At 39.7% G+C, this 20,159-nt stretch overlaps 1 protein-coding gene and 1 pseudogene across 5 annotated transcripts in view; both read right to left on the bottom strand.

Annotated features, from left to right (window-relative positions):
* The window catches only part of ZNF618 (zinc finger protein 618), a 209,949-nt gene extending 203,995 nt beyond the window's left edge, over nt 1-5,954 (bottom strand). For all 4 annotated transcript variants that reach the window (XR_014302338.1, XR_014302339.1, XM_082697086.1 and 1 more), the window contains exon 1: nt 5,672-5,954. The gene's annotated coding sequence lies outside the window, so the exon portion shown is untranslated. The remainder of the gene's footprint in view (nt 1-5,671) is intronic.
* A 10,817-nt stretch (nt 5,955-16,771) lies between these two features.
* Nucleotides 16,772-17,193, bottom strand: LOC309845933 (small ribosomal subunit protein uS12 pseudogene; annotated as a pseudogene). The gene has a single exon. The product of its transcript is annotated as a small ribosomal subunit protein uS12 pseudogene (transcript).
* Between the last annotated feature and the right edge of the window lie 2,966 nt (nt 17,194-20,159).

Raw genomic sequence — 20,159 nt, 5'->3', positions numbered from 1 at the left:
AGAAGGACATATTAAAAGTACTGGGAAGAAAAAAAAACCCTATCAACCAAGAATCCTATATTAAGTAAAACTACCCTTGAAAAGTGAAAGCTAAATAAAGACATTCTCAGATTAAAAGAAAAAATGGCTGAGAGAATTCATGGCAATTGGAGTGCCTTACCAGATACTATAAAAAATCCGTCAGGCCCAAAGGAATTGACGCCAGATGGTAATTTGAATCTACAAGAAGAAATAAAAACTATCAGAAATGAAAAATATGTAATAAGAGTTAAAATAAAAGAGGAGTATTAATTTGAAAATCTATTTTATTCTCTTAATGTTTCAAAAAGACATAAAATTATACAATTTTATAAAACAATTGTATAAATTGTATAAATTTATTATATAAAGTATAACACTACTATTATATATATAACATATATATATAACATTTATATAAAAAACAATAATAGCATAGGGGGAAAAGGAGAAATGGAGCAAGGTTTCTATATTTTGCCAAAATTAAGTTCATATTAATTTTATGTACACTATGATAAGTTGACATGCATATTATATTCCTAAAGCAACCAATAAAAAGATAACTAAAAAAATATACAGGAGTTAAAATAGCACACAGAAATATTTAACACAGGATATGAACTACAGGAGAAACAGAAAAACAAATAAGAGATCCATAGAAAACAAATTACAAAATGGCAAATGTAAATAGTCCAATCACTTCAATTAAAAGGAAGAGATTGGGGGCACCTGGGTGGCTCAGTTGGTCGAGCCTCTAACTCTCAATTTTTGACTCAGGCCGTGACCTCAGAGTCGTGGGATCAAGCCCTGAGTGGGGCTCTGCACTCAGCATGGAGTCTGCTTGGGATTCTCCATCTCCTTCTCCCTCTGCCCCTCCACCAGCTCATGCTCTCTAAATTAATTAATTACTCTTTTAAAAGAAAGAGATCATTAGCTCATGATCCAAGCACATGCCCTCTATACGAGACATACAGATGCATAAGGCATGCACATAGTAACCAGGAGAGAACTGGAGGGGCTATATTAATAACATAAAAGCAGACTTTAGGATAAGAAATATTACCAGGGTCAAAAAAGGACATTTCATGGCAATACAGGAAAATGTAACAGTTATATATGTACCTTGTAACACACCTCATAATACATGAAACAATACTCACAGAATTGAAAGGAAAAACAGACAATTTAGCAACAATAGTTGGAGAATTCCAGACCATGCAAGTTCCAGACCATGCAAGTCCCAACCCATGCATTTGGGAACATTTACCCCAACCCTAGCTCCTAACCACCATGATCCCCCCCCCCCCAAACCAGTCTCCTTCCTTGCCCCTCTGAGGTTCTTTTATGTGTGCTTGGCAAGTTTCCCTAGTCTCTCCAGAAAGCCTCCAGGTGTGAGTAATAAACCTTTTGCTACCCTTGTTGGTGCCTGTGTAGCATCATCTGATTTGAATGCAATAATCCTCAACGAAATACTAGAAAAGAGAGGCGCATGGGTGGCTCAGGCATTAAGTGTCTGCCTTTGGTTCAGGTTATAATCCCAGGGTCCTGGGATCAAGCCCTGCATTGCACTCCCTGCTCGGCAGGAAGCCTGCTTTTCCCCCTCCCACTTCCCCTGCTTGTGTTCCCTCTCTCACTGTGTCTCTCTCTCTCTGTCAAAAAAATAAATAAAATCTAAAAAAAAAACACAAACCCAAAAAACTAGCAAAGTGAATTCAGCAGCACTATAAAAGTATTAAACACCATGACTAAATGGGTTTATTTCAGAAATGCAAGGTTGGTTCAACACACAGATGTCAATCAATACGATGCATCTTATTAATAGAATAAAAACAAAACAAGCACAAAACCATCTCAATAGACATAGAAAAATCACTTGACAAAATCTAACAACAGTCCACGATAAAATGCAACAAACTAGGGAAAAAGAGGCATCTGCAAAAATATCTACTGTTAACATCTTACTGAAAGACCCCTCCCCTGGAAGATAGATAGGATAACTAACCGCTTGTTTGCTTTTCTGTGAACCTCTGGCTTTTAGGCGTAGATTAGGTTATTAATTGCGTGACTAATTGCTCTTTTGCCCTTCTGTAACTGTTTCGCTTATAGAAATAATAGAAGACGCCATGATGGCATTCCTACCTTCCCCCTTCTTGTTCCCCCTCCCTGCCTCTCTCCTCCCACGCGCGGGCCCTCAGAACCAATCAGCTTGTTCCCCCTTCCCGCCTCTCTCTTCCGCGCGAGCGGGTCCCCAAAGCCAATCAGCAAACTCCACGAATGCCTTTTTCAAAAGTTCAAACTGTCCACCAATCAGTTGCGCCCCACCCAAAACTTGTTTGCACCTGTCTATAAAAATCCTGCACCACCCCAGCCAGGTGTGCTCAGCTAGCAGGAGCTGCTGACCACCCGCAGGCGCGCGCTGACCACCCGCAGGCGCCTGCGTAACAATAAAGAACCTCTTGCTGATTGCATCCAGTGGCAGTGTTGGATTCTTGGGTAAGGGGATCCGCGGGTCTTTCATTACTTAATGGTAAAAGACTTAATGCTTTATCCTTTTTTTTTTTTTTTAAGATTTTATTTATTTATTTGACAGACAGAGGTCACAAGTAGGCAGAGAGACAAGGAAGCAGGCTCCCTGTTGAGCACAGAGCTCGATGCAGGGCTCGATCCCAGGATCCTGGGATCATAACCTGAGCTGAAGGCAGAGGCTTTAACCCACTGAGCCACCCAGGTGCCCCTTATCCTTTTTTGTTTGTTTGTTTTTAAAACTTTTTTTTTATTTGACAGAGACAGAGCAAGAGAGAAAACACAAGCAAGGGGAGTGAGAGAGGGAGAAGCAAGCTCTCTGCTGAACAGGGAGCCCGACGCTGAGCTCAACCCCAGGACCCTGGGATCACGACACTTAAAGACTGAATGCTTTATCCTTAAGATCAGGAACAAGGGAAGGATATCTGCTTCCTCCCACCACTTTAGAATGATACAGGAAGTTTCTGCCAAGTGCCATAAGGCAAAAACAACAAACAAAACCAACAGCAACGGAGAAATTGAAAAGGAAAAATGTAAAATCACAGATCACAGGATCCTTTATGTGCCCAATGCCAAGGAGTTCACAAAAGAGATGTGACAGCTAAGATACAAATGGAGAAAGGTCACAGGATACAAGTTCAATGTGCAAATATTAATTATATTTCTATATACTAGCAATAAACCATCCAATTAAGTGATTCCATTCACAATGAAAAAGAATAAAATACTTAGGAATAAATTTAATAAAAGGAGTGTTAGACATGGAGACTACAAACCATAAAACATTTCTGAGGGAGGGGGCGCCTGGGTGGCTTAGTGGATTAAGGTCTCTGCCTTCGGCTCAGGTCATGATCCCAGGGTCTTGGGATCGAGCCCCACATCGGGCTCTCCGCTCCACGGGGAGCCTGCTTCCTCCTCTCTCTCTGCCTGCCTCTCTGCCTACTTGTGATCTCTGTCAAATAAATAGAATATTTAAAAAAAAATTTCTGAGGGAAATTCAAGAAGAACTAAAATTGGGAAATATCTAATGCTCACGGATTGGGAAACTCAAAATTGTCATCAATTCTCCCCAAACTGATCTATAAGTCTGTTCTCTTTTTAAGGATCTTGCTAAAGCCCTTTCCTCATCTGCAAAATGGACACGATAATCCCTTCCTCATGACTTGGTTGGGAGGACTATGGGAGATAATGTATGTCAGGTGATTTGTATAGTATGCAGCAAAGAACAAGAGGAGATACAAGGAGATGCATATTAAATGGGAGGAGGAAGACAGGGATATCCAGATGGCACTTCTGATGGAGGTGAGCTATTGTCAGGACCCGTCTGCATTTCTGTTTCAATTTTGGTCACAACTTTATCACAACTTTCGCTTTTGCGAAATTTTGTCAGACTCTTTTCAATTCCCATTTCATGGAGCCCATAGTAATCTGTGCAACCAAGTTGAAGCTCTACCAGTTGGCTCATGTCTGAGACAAAGATAGTATCCCAGGCCACTTTGGGGCTGACATCCAAGGAAACTTGCTTACTGAGGGGCTGGGCACTGAATTCTTTTGCGGGAATGTTCATTTGTTCAACAGCATCTACTGATCACCTATTATGTGCCAGAGAATGCAAACACAGCCGCGCAGAAGACATTTCCCACCACAGAGCTCACAGTCTAGAGAGAGAAAAATATCAATATAAAATATAAATATAAAGATACTCTTATGTAAAAAGAAAAAATGTAAAAGCAAACATAGCACAGTGTGGTAAGTGTTATGGAGAAACACAAAGCAGGGTGAAGATAGAGAGAAATTCGGGGTGCTGTGTTAGCCAGGTGGACCAGGAAGGTCCTCTGAGGAGACAATTCATCAGAGACCAGGCAGAAGGGAGGAAACCAACTACCTTCATGGCTATTTTCATTTGTAAAAGGTAGTATTCCAGGGCGCCTGGGTGGCTCAGTGGGTTGAGCCACTGCCTTCGGCTCAGGTCATGATCTCAGGGTCCTGGGATCGAGTCCCACATCGGGCTCTCTGCTCGGCAGGGAGCCTGCTTCCTCCTCTCTCTCTCTCTCTCTGCCTGCCTCTCTGCCTACTTGTGATCTCTCTCTGTCAAATAAATAAATAAAATCTTAAAAGAAAAGAAAAGAAGGTCACATGCACCCCAGTGTTCATAGCAGCAATGTCCACAATAGCCAAACTGTGGAAGGAGCTGAGATGCCCTTCAACAGACAAATGGATAGAGAAGATGTGGTCCATATACACAAAGGAATATTACTCGGCCATCAGAAAGGATGAACATGCAACTTTTTCATCAACATGGACGGGACTGGAGGAGATTATGCTGAGTGAAATAAGTCAAGCAGAGAAAGGCAATTATTATATGGTTTCACTTATTTGTGGAACATAAGGAATAGCATGGAGGAAAAGGAAGGGAAATATCAAGGCAGAGATATCAGAGAGGGAGATGAACCATGAAAGACTTATGGACTCTGGGAATCAGACTGAGGGTTTCAGAAGGCAGGAGTCTGGGAGATGGGTGAGCCCTGTGATGGGTATTAAGGAGGGTACGTACTATAGGGAGCACTGGGTGTTCTACACAAACAATGAATCGTGGAACTACAGCAAAAAAACTAATGATGTACCATACAGTGACTAACATAATTTTTTTTTAAAGATTTTATTTATTTATTTGACAGACAGAGATCACAAGTAGGCAGAGAGGCAGGTAGAGAGAGAGAGAGAGAGAGAGAGAGAGAAGCAGGCTTCCTGCGGAGCAGAGAGCCCGATGCGGGGCTCGATCCCAGGACCCTGAGATCATGACCCGAGCCGAAGTCAGCAGCCCAAACCACTGAGCCACCCAGGCGCCCCAACATAATTTTTTTTTAAAAAGGTGGTATTCCATGATCAAATAAATTTGGAGAATGCAAATTCAGCGTTCATTGACAGTTCCCTTCCTAAGCCTTTTTCGGGGGGTTTTATGGTGCCTACTGGCCACAAACGTCTCCAGGAGGGAAATACAGTTTGCACACCTCCCCACGTTTCTGAGCATGGCCACCTCCATCCCAGAGTCTCTTGCAGAACCACTGTTCCTCAGGGCAGAGAAATGCTGGGCTGGGAACCTCAGAGGATGGGAAACAGGGATCCTTACCAGCTGGTGGTGTGGTTTCGCTGGAAGCAGGCGCTGGCATTCTAACACCCCAGCCTTCTGCGCTCTGGGTTCAGAAGCCACACGAGGGTGATGGCCGTGTTCCAGCCAAGAGGCATCTGTTTCCTGAAGAGAAGGGGAGCCTGCCTCTGCCAGCTCTTCGAGTGTGCCTGTGCAGGGTGTAGCAGCGAGAGGCAGCCGAGCTGAAGTTAGCAAATGTAAAACATGCAGCCTTAGAGACCAGCCCAGCTTCACCACCCACTGATGGCGCAAAGACAGCTGTGTGGGCCAAACACAAGGCGAGGGGAAGAGGGGAATCCCCTCGTCTTGGAACTTCCATTTTTTTTTTTTTTAAGACTCGCCTTTTCTTCCGAGAAAACATGTGGCCTGGGCGGAAGGAGGGACTTGGGAGTCTCGATGGCCACAGCAGGCTCCCTGGGTGACCTTCACCAAGTCACATTTCCTCTGGGCCTCAGTAGCCTTGTCGGTGGAACGAGAGGTCTCAAGGCCCCCCCTGATGGGAGGTCTCAAGTCTCCCCATGACCCAAGTCTATGGGGAATGGCAGGTAGTGGGGCAGGGGGTTTCTCAGGCAGTTCTTCAGTCTGACCAGAGTTGACACATCTAATAAATGTAATTAACCACAAGACTAATAAGAGCAACAAGGGAAACCCCACTTCGGAGCTCAAGTCTGTGATCTTACATTATTTCACATAAAATAGAAACTATTCTGTGAGGTATCCACTATTATGAGCTCCAAGTTTACAGGTGAGGAAGCAGGCTCAGAGAGGGAAAGTCAGTTGCCCAAGGTCACACAGCATTTAAGTGGTTGAATTGTTATTTCATCCCCAAATCCTATGCTCTTGGAGCACTCGGTCCTAAGCCTTGGCTCACCCATCTTGTTGAGGGAGCCAGGTGGAAGGAGTAGGAGGAAGGCTGCCAGCTCTTTCTCAATCCATGCCAAAACCTCAGTCCCTCTGGCTTCTCACTAGTCACGGACACGGTTTTTGCCAGCTGTTGGTGGGCACTACTTAGGCAGAAAAAGCAGATTAGGTTAGGATGTCCCAGGCACAGAGATGGGCCTCGTTCCTTTGTGAATACTTGTTGAATGAGCGAGTGGTATTGGGAACAGGAGGCAAAACGAGATTTCATCCCAAATTTTCACAGGTTAGTAAGGGGTTTACTGCACCTGGCCAAGTGCGAGGGCCTCAGCTACAAACCAGGTATCTGCCTGGGCTAGTGGAAGGCCAAGTCTGACGGAAGAAGATTCAGGTCCAGAAGCAGTTAATACTGCGGGTGATGAATCGCTTGGCTGTGTTCCGGGCAGGGGGGTCGGTGAGGATGGAAGCTGCAAGCGGTAAACTGGGCATGGCCACATTCGCCCTTCTCAGGGACACGGTGGGACCTAAACAGGAGTGGTGGTCAGTTGTCAGCAAAACAGACAATGGGGGCGTCTGGGTGGCTCAGTGGGTTAAGCCTCTGCCTTCGGCTCAGGTCATGGTCTCAGGGTCCTGGAACCAAGCCCTGCATCTGGCTCTCTGCTCAGCAGGGAGCCTGCCTTCCCCCACCCTCCCCCTGCTTCTCTGCCTACTTGTAATTTCTGTCAAATAAATAAAATCTTAAGAACAAAACAAACAAACAAACACCAGAAAATGGAACCAGAGAGGCGGCGGGGGGGGGGGCAGCGTGGAGCCCATGCGCTCAGGGACCCATGTCTGATCCCCTGGCAGAGGGAATGGAAGCCTAGATCCGTGAGACGAGGGCAACTCAACACACAGATCGTTCCTGACTGGGGCTTTCGAGGGAGCTTTTTCTCCAGCCCGAGAAAGACGCACATGGGCTGCAGCTCCCCAGACACCCAGACAGCCTGGCAGTCTTCTCGCATCGTCTATTGATACCGTTTATAATGGCCACGATGCAGTCTCCCAGAGCCTGGGCCGGCCCTTCGTGAGCCATCCCCTGGATTCCCCTCCACGTGGAGCTGACAGAACACGGGTTTCTGAAGTATTAAAGACCGAACTTAGTTGGGTGGCAGCCTAAGCATGATTTAAAAGAAATATTATTGGCAAAAGTCCTCCATGTCTAGTGTTAAAAAAATCAGCAAAAAAGTAAAAACCATTTTAAGCCTCCCACTAAAGCTCCTGAATCTTAGTATTTTATTGTACAGCCTGACAAATACTTTCTACACTTATATACAATACAGATATGTAAGCAGCAAGCTTTTAAAAACAATGAAGTGGGGCGCGTGGATGGCTCAGTGGGTTAAAGCCTCTGCCTTCGGCTCAGGTCATGATCTCAGGGTCCTGGGATGGAGCCCCACATCGGGCTCTCTGCTCAGCGGGGAGCCTGCTTCCCCCTCTCTCTCTCTGCCTGCCTCTCTGCCTGCTTGTGATCTCTTTCTGTCAAATAAATAAATAAAATCTTAAAAAAAAATAAAAACAATGAAGTAAGATTCTATGTGCTGCCTGGTTTGGTCCATTTACAGCTGTGTCATGAACCTGTCTCTAGGTCAATAAATATGTGTTTTAACATTTTAATGATAGTATAATATTTCATTACATGGATATGCCATCCCCTTATGGTATGGTACATATGAGACAATATATGGTATATCAGAATATGCCAAACTTTTATTAAATGGAATATATATATGTGCCAATATACATATATATCAAATATATATATATGTATATATACACACACCAAACCTTTATTATGGATCATTTAGGTTGTTTCTGATATTTTCATTGACAGAGATAATATTGTGAAGAACTTCTTGAACATTCCTTGTTATGAACCTTACTGAATATTTTTTAAATGGAATTGCCCCATCAGAATTATGAACATTTTAAGAATTCACCGAAATAGGAGCACCTGGGTGGCTCAGTGGGTTGGGCCTCTGCCTTCAGCTCGAGTCATGGTCTCAGAGTCCTGGGATCGAGCCCTGCATTGGGCTCTCTGCTTGGCGGGAAGCCTGCTTCCCCCCCATCTCTCTGCTTACTTGTGATCTCTGTCAAATAAATAAATAAAATCTTAAAAAAAAAAAAAAAGAATTCACCAAAATAACTTCCAAATTCACCTCTACTCTATCCTAAACCATCGTTCTGGCTTAAATTTTCTCTTCTCCAGGGCGCCTGGGTGGCTTCAGTGGGTTAAAGCCTCTGCCTTTGGCTCAGGTCATGATTTTAGGGTCCTGGGTTTCAGCCCCATATCGGGCTCTCTGCTCAGCAGGGAGCCTGTTTCCCCCTCTCTCTCTGCCTGCTTCTCTTCCTACTTGTGATCTCTGTCAAATAAATAAATAAAATGTTTAAAATTTTTTTTTTCTCTTCTCCACACATTACCCGGTGGATAGCATGACTCATTTGAACTCTTGACCAGTGTGCAAGATGAAAACTGATACCTCCTTCTTATGTCAGTCTTTGATAAATCGAGTTGAGAATCTTTTCCTGTGCTTTCTGGCCACTCCTGTTTATTCGTAAATCTGCCTATAGCTGTCCACGTTTCTACTGGAATGTTCAAGTTTTCCCTATTGATCTTTGGGTCTTTATTTTGACTCTATTCGTTTTTTTTTTAAAGATTTTATTTATTTATTTGACAGACAGAGATCACAAGTAGGCAGAGCACCAGGCAGAGAGAGAGGGAGAAACAGGCTCCCCACTGAGCGGAGAGCAGGATGCGGGGCTTAATCCCTGGACCTTGAGATCATGACCTGAGCCAAAGGCAGAGGCTTTAACCCACTGAGCCACCCAGGCGCCCCTCTATTCATTTTTTTAATGCAATTTTTAAATTACTGTGTGGCCAAGTCTTTTTTTTCCCTATGCTTTGAAGAGCTTTTTCTATTTCAAGATTATATAAATATTTCTCTGCATTTTTGCCTAATTGCTCTATCTCCTTGATATTTAAATCTTTGATGCTCCTGGGATTCATTTTGGTGTATGATATGACTTAGGCATCTTTTTTTTCCTCCAAAATGACTAGCCAGTTGTACCACCATTTATCAAATAACCCTCTTTTTCCTTTGAATTTGAGATGTCCCCTATGGTACATCCTAAATTGGTACATACCCGAGGTGTTCTGGGGACTTTCTATTGTTTCAATAATGGACCTATTTATTCTAGTCTCAGAACTACGTTATTTTCATACAGCAATTTTTAAAAAAAGATTTCATTTATTTATTGGACAGATAGAGTGAAAGAGCACAAGCAAGGGGAGCAGCAGAGGGAGAGGGAAAACAGGTTCCTTGATGCGGGACTCGATCCCAGGACCCTGAGATCATGACCTGAGCCGAAGGCAGAGGCTTAACTGACTGAGCCACCCAGGCGCCCCGATACTGCAGATTTTTAATACACAGTCACCTTTAATCAAACAGACCCAACACTCACACACTGTTCTGTTCTTCTCCTTGAGATTTTGTTTTGCTCTTCTTGCCTATTTTTTAAAAATCAAATTTAGTTCTCCATAAACACTTTAAAATAATTTTATCAAGTTCAAGATTAATAGCATTATTTTGACAGAGCTATGTTAAATACACAGATTAACTTGGGGAGCATTAACAATATTGAACCCTCTCATTTAGGATAATGATACAGCTTCTGTCATATCCTCAATCTAGTTCTAGTCTTCATTTATGTTCTGCATATATTTATAAAGTTTGAATGGTCTTTGCTATAAAGGAAAAGTATATATAGGGGTATATCAATATAAATGTTGATTCACACACAAACACACAGACACACAATCCCATTTTTATTTAGCAATAGATTTTTCTTAGCAAATGCGCAATGTACTCTGAATTTTTTGTTTTATTTTCTTGTCTTTCCCATGTCAGTACATCACCACCAAAGAGTGATGATTCTAACTCTCTATCTGAAATATTTATAAGTCTCAGCAGAGCTGATATTCCGTACCTGGTAGTTATCGGTCTGATCTACCCATCTTTAAATTTGGAAATACTTCCCTACCAATTGGTAAGGAACGTATCCCTAACAGCAAGGTACAGAAAGCCAGTTAATGCTAGAGATTCCAATGTAACTCCATTAATTCAAGCCAATGGCTGCAGCATTGACAAGCCATGGGCAGTGGGCCTCCCATCAGAGTGACATCTGAGCCATTCATGTCGCCTTCCATGCCAGTCTGGCCCGTTTCATGGAAGGCAGCAAGGCTTCCTGGCACATTCTCTGAGAAGCACTCCGTACTTTAGAAGTGGTTCTCAACCTGTGGGTTGGTGACCTCTGGAGGTCTCTGAGACCCCTTTAGGAATCTCTGAGGACAAAAACGAATGATACCAATGTATCATTTGCCTTTTCTGCTCTTTTCCCCATGAGGGTGAGTGGAGTTTTCCAGAGGCGACGTGATGTGTGATATCACAACAGATTGAACCCAGAAGCAGACCTCAGCATCCAGCTGAATTCTATTAAGCCTTACATTAAGGAGATTTGCAAAAATCTAAAACAATGGTGGTACCCTCTCACTATTTTTTTTTCTTTTTGGAAAACAATTATTTTCATAAACTATTTTATGATAACCTTCACCAGGTTACTACTGTTATTTTTAACCAAATAAATAAAAAAAAGAAAAGTTCTCAGTTGTAAATTTTTTTTTAAAAGATTTTATTTATTTATTTGACAGACAGAGATCACAAGTAGGTGGAGAGGCAGGCAGAGAGAGGGGGAAGCAGGCTCCCTGCTGAGCAGAGAACCCGCGTAAGAACCCGGGGCTTGACCACTGAGACCATGACCTGAGCTGAAAGCAGAGGCTTAACCCACTGAGCGACCCAGGCACCCCTTGGTTGTAAATTCTAATAGCATAAACATCTGATAGATACCACCCACATAAACAAAAGACCTAAGGTTGCCCTAATTTTTAACTCTGTAAAAGGATCATGAGACCAAAAGTTTGAGAACCACTGTTTTGGGAGAATTCATAATTTATTATTATGCCCAAATTATGTAATTGCCCCTCCTCTAAATATTTCAAATCTTACATTCCTCTTACAGTTAGTGTGCTATAATTCTTTGTATAACTTATCATGTTGCAGCGTTCTGATGTTTATAAACTGAAGAATAAGACATTAAAAAAGAAACCCAGAGTGAAGATATCGTAGAGTCTGAATAAGTTTCTTCATGTTCTCTTAGAATATTATAACAACAACTTCTTATACTAAATGGAAACCAAAACTCGGGGCATCTTTTGGTACCGCGTAAGAAACAAAGGAAAATAAAATGAAGAAGTCATATAAACGGCATGAAAACAATGCAGTTACTCCAATAAAAATAACCTGAGTGACTATAGTTAGCATGTAAATGTTGCTCAGATGACCAGTGTGCAAACGTACAAAACTAAACGTTGGAAGTGTGATACTTTCACCAAATGGCAATTATGTTCTGTTAAAACTCATGGTTTAAATAAAGAAAAGTTTTTCTCCTTGATGAGGAAAATTGTAAGAATGTTATAAATCAGTTTTGCATAAAAAACATGGCCTATAGCAAAAACTTCTGAAAAATGTATCACAATATTGATAAAGCACATGAAAAGCATCTAGAAAATACCATCCATGTGGTTAAAACTAATTGAACATTGTCAAATATAAAATATTAAATAGAACTTTTAAAAAGAGCAATATCAATATGGGTTTACCATAACACTCTAAATTTATGAACTTGTTTGTTGCAAAATATTTATCTGCCGGTATGAGAAAACAAGTTTTTGGAAAATGTATAAATCAAGGCAGTAAAATTTCAATCATTATTGATGAAGCTTCAACTGTTTCATATAAACTAGTTTTAATAATTTACTTAAAATGTGAAATTCAAGACTTTGAAGATAATTTAATGGCTTTTGTTGATCTCACGAAGCAGGAAGGAACAACATCTGAAATAATTTATCAAAATTTATTGTTGACACATGAGAAAAATGGTTTCAATGAAAAATATTTTCATGAAAACCTTATTGGATTTTATACAAACTGCCTATGAATAGCAAGGGACACAGCCTGCAGTTACAGCCAAAATTTAGGACAATTTCTGAATGTTTTAATTTGGCACTGTCCAAGTCACTGAATTCAATTATCCTTGAATGATGCAATAGAATACATAAAGTAAGTAAGTAATTATAAATGTTTTCTTAATTTATTACCGTACATCATGTAATGTCAGGAAAAATTTAGAATCCGTCTGAGGATTCGGGTATTGAGACCATGAAAGTTAGAATGGTTGGCCAGAATGCTAGGATTACAAAAGCGATTTGAAATTCATTTCAAGTTGATCAACTGAACAAAAATTATGACGCGAAGCAAATGGTTAACAATTCCTCTTTTTTAAAAAGAGATTTTAGGGACGCCTGGGTGGCTCAGTCAGTTAGGCTGCTGCCTTCGGCTCAGGTCACAACCCCAGGGTCCTGGGATGGAGTCCTGCACTGAGTTCCACATCCAGCTCCTTGCTTGGCAGGGAGCCTGCTTCTCTCTCTGCCTCTGCCTGCCACTCTGCCTGCTTGTGCGCACCCTCTCTCTCTATTTCTGACTGACAAATAAATAAATAAATAAATAAAATTAAAAGAGATTTTGCTTTGAGCTAATTCATTCATTAAAATATCAATGATGTGGGGATGCCTGGGTGGCTCAGTTGGTTAAGCAGCTGCCTTCGGCTCAGGTCATGATCCCAGCGTCCTGGGATCGAGTCCCACATCGGGCTCCTTGCTCCGCAGGGAGCCTGCTTCTCCCTCTGACTCTGCCTTCCACTCTGTCTGCCTGTGCTCACTTTCGCTCGCGCTCTCTCTCTGACAAATAAATAAAATCTTAAAAAAAAAAAAAATATCAATGATGTGTTTAGCTTAATAGAAAGTTTTATGAAGTATAGGGGATAATTAATGCCCCCAGATTAAAACTTAATTTAAATATATAAAATCAAAGAAAAATGGAGATTTTATAGAAATAGAGTATAGTCTTTTAAACAAGGTAAAGGATTAATTCAAAGAGAAAATATATTAAATTGATAAATTATCAGAAATGTGTTTATTGTTTAACAAGTAATATTTTAACTTCATTTACCTTATTTTATTTTTCTTTAATAGATTGTGTCCTTTAATTTACTAAATTAGTAATGTTGCTTTGGCCATTATTTGACCAAAAATAGTGTTTATGAAGCCCATGGATTAAAAATAAATGAAGATTAATAAATGATTTTTATAACTAAATGCAGCATTATAGAAAACAAGTTTGTGGCTTATTTAATAATAGAAGTTAAATATATAAAATCCCAAATATTCTATAGGCAAAATAATTCAGCAGAAGCTGAGATGAGTCACAACTGTGTACAGTATTTTGGACCTTAAGAGACATGCTTTTAGGAGCACCCTGGTGGCTCAGTCGGTTAAGCACCTGCCCTTGGCTCATTTCATGATCCAGGGTCCTGGAATCAAACCCTGCATCAGGCTCCCTGCTTAGCAAGGAGTCTACTTCTCACTCTCCCTCTGCTCCCTACCCCTGCTTGTGGTTTCTCTCACAAATAAATAAAATCTTTAAAAAAAAAAAAAGACATGCTTTTAACCAAGTCAGTCACTGACTGCCAATTAATGGTAAATTGTGTAAAGAATTTGGTCCAATTCATGTGTCAGATTGTAGCTCAGAGAGAGCATCATTTAATTAAATGGTTGTGTTTTACAACATTGCACCAATAGTTTCTAAAATTCAGCAAATGGTTTGGAAATTATTACAACTGTCTATCTTTTATTTTATTTTATTTTATTTGACAGATAGAGATCACAAGTAGGCAGAGAGGCAGGCAGAGAGAGAGGAGGAAGCAGGCTCCCCACTGAACAGCGAGCCCGATGCGGGGCTTGATCCCAGGACCCTGAGCTGAAGGCAGAGGCGTTAACCCACTGAGCCACCCAGGCGCCCTGACAATTGTCTATCTGATTAAAAAAATATTTACTTATACCCTCTATTAATTGGCAATTTTATATCTTAGTTTCCTTAGAAAGTGAAAGGGACTAAATTTTGATGTTTTTAATGAATGTGTTGGTTTATGTTACTATCTCATTGTTAAATATCTTATTTTATTTTATTTATTTTTTAAAATGTTTTATTTATTTATTTGACAGAGAGCACAAGTAGGCAGAGAGACAGACAGAGAGAGAGGAGGAAGCAGGCTCCCTGCCAAGCAGAGAGCCTGATGCGGGACTCAATCCCAGGACCCTGGGACCATAACCTGAGCTGAAAGCACAGGCTTAACCCACTGAGCCACCCAGGCACCCTCATTGTTAAATATTTTGAATATCGCCCATGCTTCTGGTACAGTTTATCATCTAATCATGTTAGGAACACTTATATAACGAAGTCAAGTAACATTGATGATAGAGGACCTTGTCTTCTTTCTGATTTTAATTACAATGTTTCTAGTGCTTTGCCATTAAACATAATGCCAACATTTGATTTGATATAGGTTTAAAAAATAATTGTATAAGTATGATCTCGGATACATAAAGAGTTTAATATGGTTTTCCATCTTTGACATTAATATGATTAGTTATAATAATGACTTTTAATATCGAATTGACCTAGTCTCATAATGAGCCTATTTGGTGGTGATATTATTTTTTTAAGGTACATCTGGATCCAATTGTGCTTTTATTTTTTTTTTAAGAAATTTTATATCCATAACCCGAAGCATGACTGGTTATTTGTTTTCTTTTCTACGTATGTGTATATTTTATCAGACTTGAGTTTGAAAGATCTACTGATGAAGCAAGATAGATTTAATGCCTTTTTGGTACAATTCTCTGACAACCATCTTGAATTCAGATGTGATTTGTAGTCTATGCACATTTTCTATTTCTTTTTGTATCCATTTTGGGGATACATAGTCTCATAAAATAATCTAGTTCATTCACATTTTAATTTTTGAAGCATAGAGCACTTGCTAATTTCTATGTAATATGCGCTTATAAATAACATTTTTCCTTCTAGACCTTTGATTCAAACTGCCTTATTATTCCCAATATTGTAAATTTTTGTATTGAGATAAAATTCACCCTTTTTAAAATGAACCATTCACTGATTTTTAATATAGTCACAGCGTTTACAAGAATTGCTACTATGTAATTCCAGAATATTTTCATCACTGCAAAAAGAGATCTGACACCCACTAAACTGTCACTCACCATTGTCCCCTCCCCCTCAGCCCTTGGCAGCACTGATACACTTGGATTTGTCTAATCTGGACATTTTGTACAAATGGGATCACACAATATGTGGCCTTTCATGTCTGGCTTCTTTCATTCAGTGTAATATTTTCAAGATTCATCCACATTGTAAAATGTATTAGTATTTTATTCCTTTTCATGACTGAATAATATTCACCCTTGACGAGGGTTTGGGTTGTTTCCATTTTCTGGCCATTATGTATAATGCTGAACATTCATGTACAGTTTTTTTGTGTGAACGCATGTTTTCAATTCTTTTGGGCATACACTTAGAGGTGGAATTGCTGGGTTGTATGGGAACTCTATGTTTATCCTTTTGAGTAACTACCAAACTGGTTTTCAAAACAGCTTTATCATTATACATCACTTCCAGAAATGTATGAGAGTTCCAACTTCTCCACATCCTTGTTAACACTTTTTATTGTCTATTTAGGGTCATCCTGGTGGGTATGGAGCAGTAGCTCATTGTAGTTTTTATTTATAATTCCCTAAAACATGTATTCTTTGGAGAAATGCCAATTCACATCCTTTGCCTATTTGGTTATCTTCATTTGAGTTATCTGTCTTTTCATTATTTTTTCATTATTATTATTTTAGTAATCTCTATACCCAGTGTGGGGCCTGAACTTACAACCAGAGACCAAAAGTTGCATGCTCCACCAACTGAACCAACTAGGTACCCTTCCTTTTTATTGTTAAGTTGTAGAAGTTCTTTATATATTCTGATACAAGGCCATTATCAGATACATGATTATCATATGATTTATAAATATGTTCTTCCATCTTGTGGGTTGCCTTTTCAATTTCTTGATAGTGTCTTTCAAAACATAAAAGTTGAAGAAATTTTTGGAATATGAAAATTGATTAACCTGTTTTCTAATTAACTAAACTGTTTTCACCATCAAAACTTATGATCTTGGTCTTTCTTTCTTGCCTTTGTTCAAGGCCAAGAGAAACGCTGACTACACTGAGACCTTAAAGTGAACTCCAGGAACATCACCTACAGCACAACCTTTGCGATCAAATCCAGCAACCAGAACTTCATCATTTTCCTCACTAAAATTCAAACAACCATCATTGAGTACAAAGGCTGTGATTTTTGCCACTCTTGGTTAGCTGGACCCTGACACATTTCCTGATGGCAGAATCTGTTTGGCTCTACCCCTATTTTTTTCCAGCACAATTCCCTTTGTATGGGAAGTGTCTTCAAAAGGGTTGGTCTTCAGGGCTATGCCCAAATGGGCTTTCTTGTACTGTTTATAATGATACTTTGATCTCATCGGTGGCCACAGAGCTTCCTGGCGGTACAAATACCTTGACACTTGCCCATCCTGCTGGAGCCATGAGCCTGAGCAAAAGATGAACTTAAATTTTGATAAAATTTATTGATTTTTTTCCCCCTTTGGTTGCTTGAAATTTAGATGTTCTATCTAAGAAAATAATGCTTAATTAAAAATCACAGCTATTGAAACTTAGTTTTCTTCTAAGAGTTTTCTAATTTTAGTCTCTGTTTTACCTGTGATCCACTTTGTGAAGTAGATCTATATGGTACGAAGTAGGGCTCCAACTTTATTCTTTTTTTTTTTTTTAAAGATTTTATTTATTTATTTGACAGAGAGAAATCACAAGTAGATGGAGAGGCAGGCAGAGAGAGAGAGAGAGGGAAGCAGGCTCCCTGCCGAGCAGAGAACCCGATGCGGGACTCGATCCCAGGACCCTGAGATCATGACCTGAGCCGAAGGCAGCGGCCTAACCCACTGAGCCACCCAGGCGCCCCTCCAACTTTATTCTTATGGATGTGGACAGCCACTTATTCCTGGATAATTTATTGAAAAGACTATTTGTTCCTCATTGACGTTTCTTAGCACCCTGTGGGAAACCAGTTAACTATAGGTGTATGGGTTTATTTCTGGACTCTCAATTCTATACCACTGATCTATATGTGTCTTCTGATACCACTGCCATGATGTCTTGATTACTGCAGCTTTGTGCTCAGTTTTAAAATTGGAAAGTAGGAGGCTTCCAACTTTGTTTTTCCTTTTCAAGGTTGTTTTGGCTATTCTTAGTCCCTTAGTATTTTCATCTGAATTTTAGGATCAGCTTGAGAATTTCTGAAGGAAAAGAAAAAGGTAGCTGAAATATATATATATTTTAAAGATTTTATTTATTTATTTGACAGTGAGAGAGAGAGAGAGAGAGAGATCACAAGTAGGCAGGAATGGGGGATGCAAGCTCCCTGCTGAGCAGAGAGCCCAATGCGGGGCTCAATTCCAGGACTCTGAGATCATGACCTGAGCTGAAGGCAGAGGCCTAACCCACTGAGCCACCCAGGTGGCCCAAGGCAGCTGAAATTTTAATGTGTCAGAGATTTTTCAAAGCCCAACACATATCTCATTCCCCAGGTTCTTTTATTAAGCTTTTTTGTTTTGTTTTTGTTTGGTCCAACTATTTTCCACTACCTCGGGGAGCCAGAAAGTTAAAAAATTGCCTGTAATTGTTTTTGACAAACACCTCTAGGGAAGAGATTTCTTGCGTGGGGCAAGCACTGAATCAGGTCAAAGACAGTCCTGAACATGGACTTTTCCAAGCACTCACCAGATGGGGCAGATCATGAAAAGTGAGTGGGAATAGGCTTTGAAGTAGGTATAGTACTGCTCTGCTCCATCTTTAGCCATCAGGCTACTGGTTTTTACCCCAAAGGTAGTCTGTTAGTTTTCAAGACTAATGCAGAGCTGGAGAATGGAAGATCAGATTAAAGCAATTAAAATGCCACACAGTTTTCTGTTCTTACTGGGATTCAGCTGTTTTTCTCGAACAAACACTTCCCACATAACTGCAAGTCTTTGGTGAATTTCCAGAGTTCTGAAAAAATTGGTTCTGACCACTTTTGCCAGTTCTCTCATTATTTTTATGAAGGAGCGAATTTCTGGATGTCCTTGCCTTGACATTTTCATTGACATCACCCAAATAATGTTAATTTAGCTTTTCTTTCTTATCTCTCTCTAACCCTTGATTAGTTTTGCCAGAACTTTGTCTTATTGTTACTATTTTTTAAAACCAAATGTAGGCTTTCTTAATTCTTGGTTTCCTTTTTTTCCAATTCATCAAATTTAACCTTGTTAATTCTTTTTTCTTTCTTTAGGAAAATCCATTAAATTTCCCTTCTTTACTTCCTGAAACATTTAGTTCATTTATTTTGATTCATCTTTGTTTCATAGTAAATAACATTAAGTTATGAATTATTCTCTGAGCATTACCTTAGCATCTCATAAGTTTGATACAGTGTTATCATAATTATTTTCCAGCCTGTAGTTGCAATGTTATTTTGTTTTTGACTTAAGCTTTATTTATGAGGGCATTTTTAATTTTCCAAGTGATGTTTATTTATTATTTTGCAATCCATTTCTTATTTTATTGCATTACAGTATATGAATGTATCAGTGAAATCCTACTTCTATAGGATTAATTTTTTTTTTCTTGGTAACCTATGAGATCATCAATTTAAAAACTGTTCTGAGAATAATGTGTGCATAGAATATTCTATTCATTTTTCTCTCTCTCATCTATCATAATTAAATATAATATTCAGTTCCTCTATTTCCTTCTTTGATCCATCAAAGACTGAGAATTGTTTCTTTTAAATCAATTTTATTGATTTAAACAAAAACTAATTTGTGTATAAATTACATACATTAAAATGTATTCATTTTAAGTGTACCTTTTGATTAGTGTGACCCATGCTCCAGTCAGGATAGAGAACATTTCCATCATTCCAAAAAGCTTCCTTGTGGCCTTTCCAATTCATCCTCTTCCCTCTCTCTTCAAAGTTGGTCCTAGACTGAAACTCTTCCATTTCTTGTTACCAGAAATTAGATTTGTCTCTTCAGAATTTCATATAAGAGGTCAAATAGAGATTATATTCTTTTGTGTCTGATTTCTTTGGTTGGTGTAATATTTTGAGATTTCTTCAAATAGTTGCCAGTATCACTAGTTCATTTCTTTTTGTTGCTGAGTTGTACTTCATTGTATGGATATACCACAATTTGTTTATCCACTCACCAGTTATTGGGCATTTGGATTTTTGCCAGTTTGGGTTATTACAAATAAAGCTGCTATAAATGTCTGTGTACAAGTCTTCATGTGACACATGAGTTCATTTCTCTGGGTTGTATTTTTTTTTTTTTGAAGATTTTATCTATTTATTTGACACAGATAGTGAGAGAGGGAACAGAAGCAGGGGGAGTGGGAGAGGGAGAAGCAGGTTTCCCACTGAGCAGAGAGCCCAGTGTGGGGCTC

The sequence above is a fragment of the Mustela nivalis genome (genome assembly GCF_964662115.1).
Source record: "Mustela nivalis genome assembly, chromosome: 13".
Classification (NCBI taxonomy): Eukaryota; Metazoa; Chordata; class Mammalia; order Carnivora; family Mustelidae; genus Mustela; species Mustela nivalis.
This window is presented reverse-complemented; position numbering and strand designations above follow the sequence as displayed.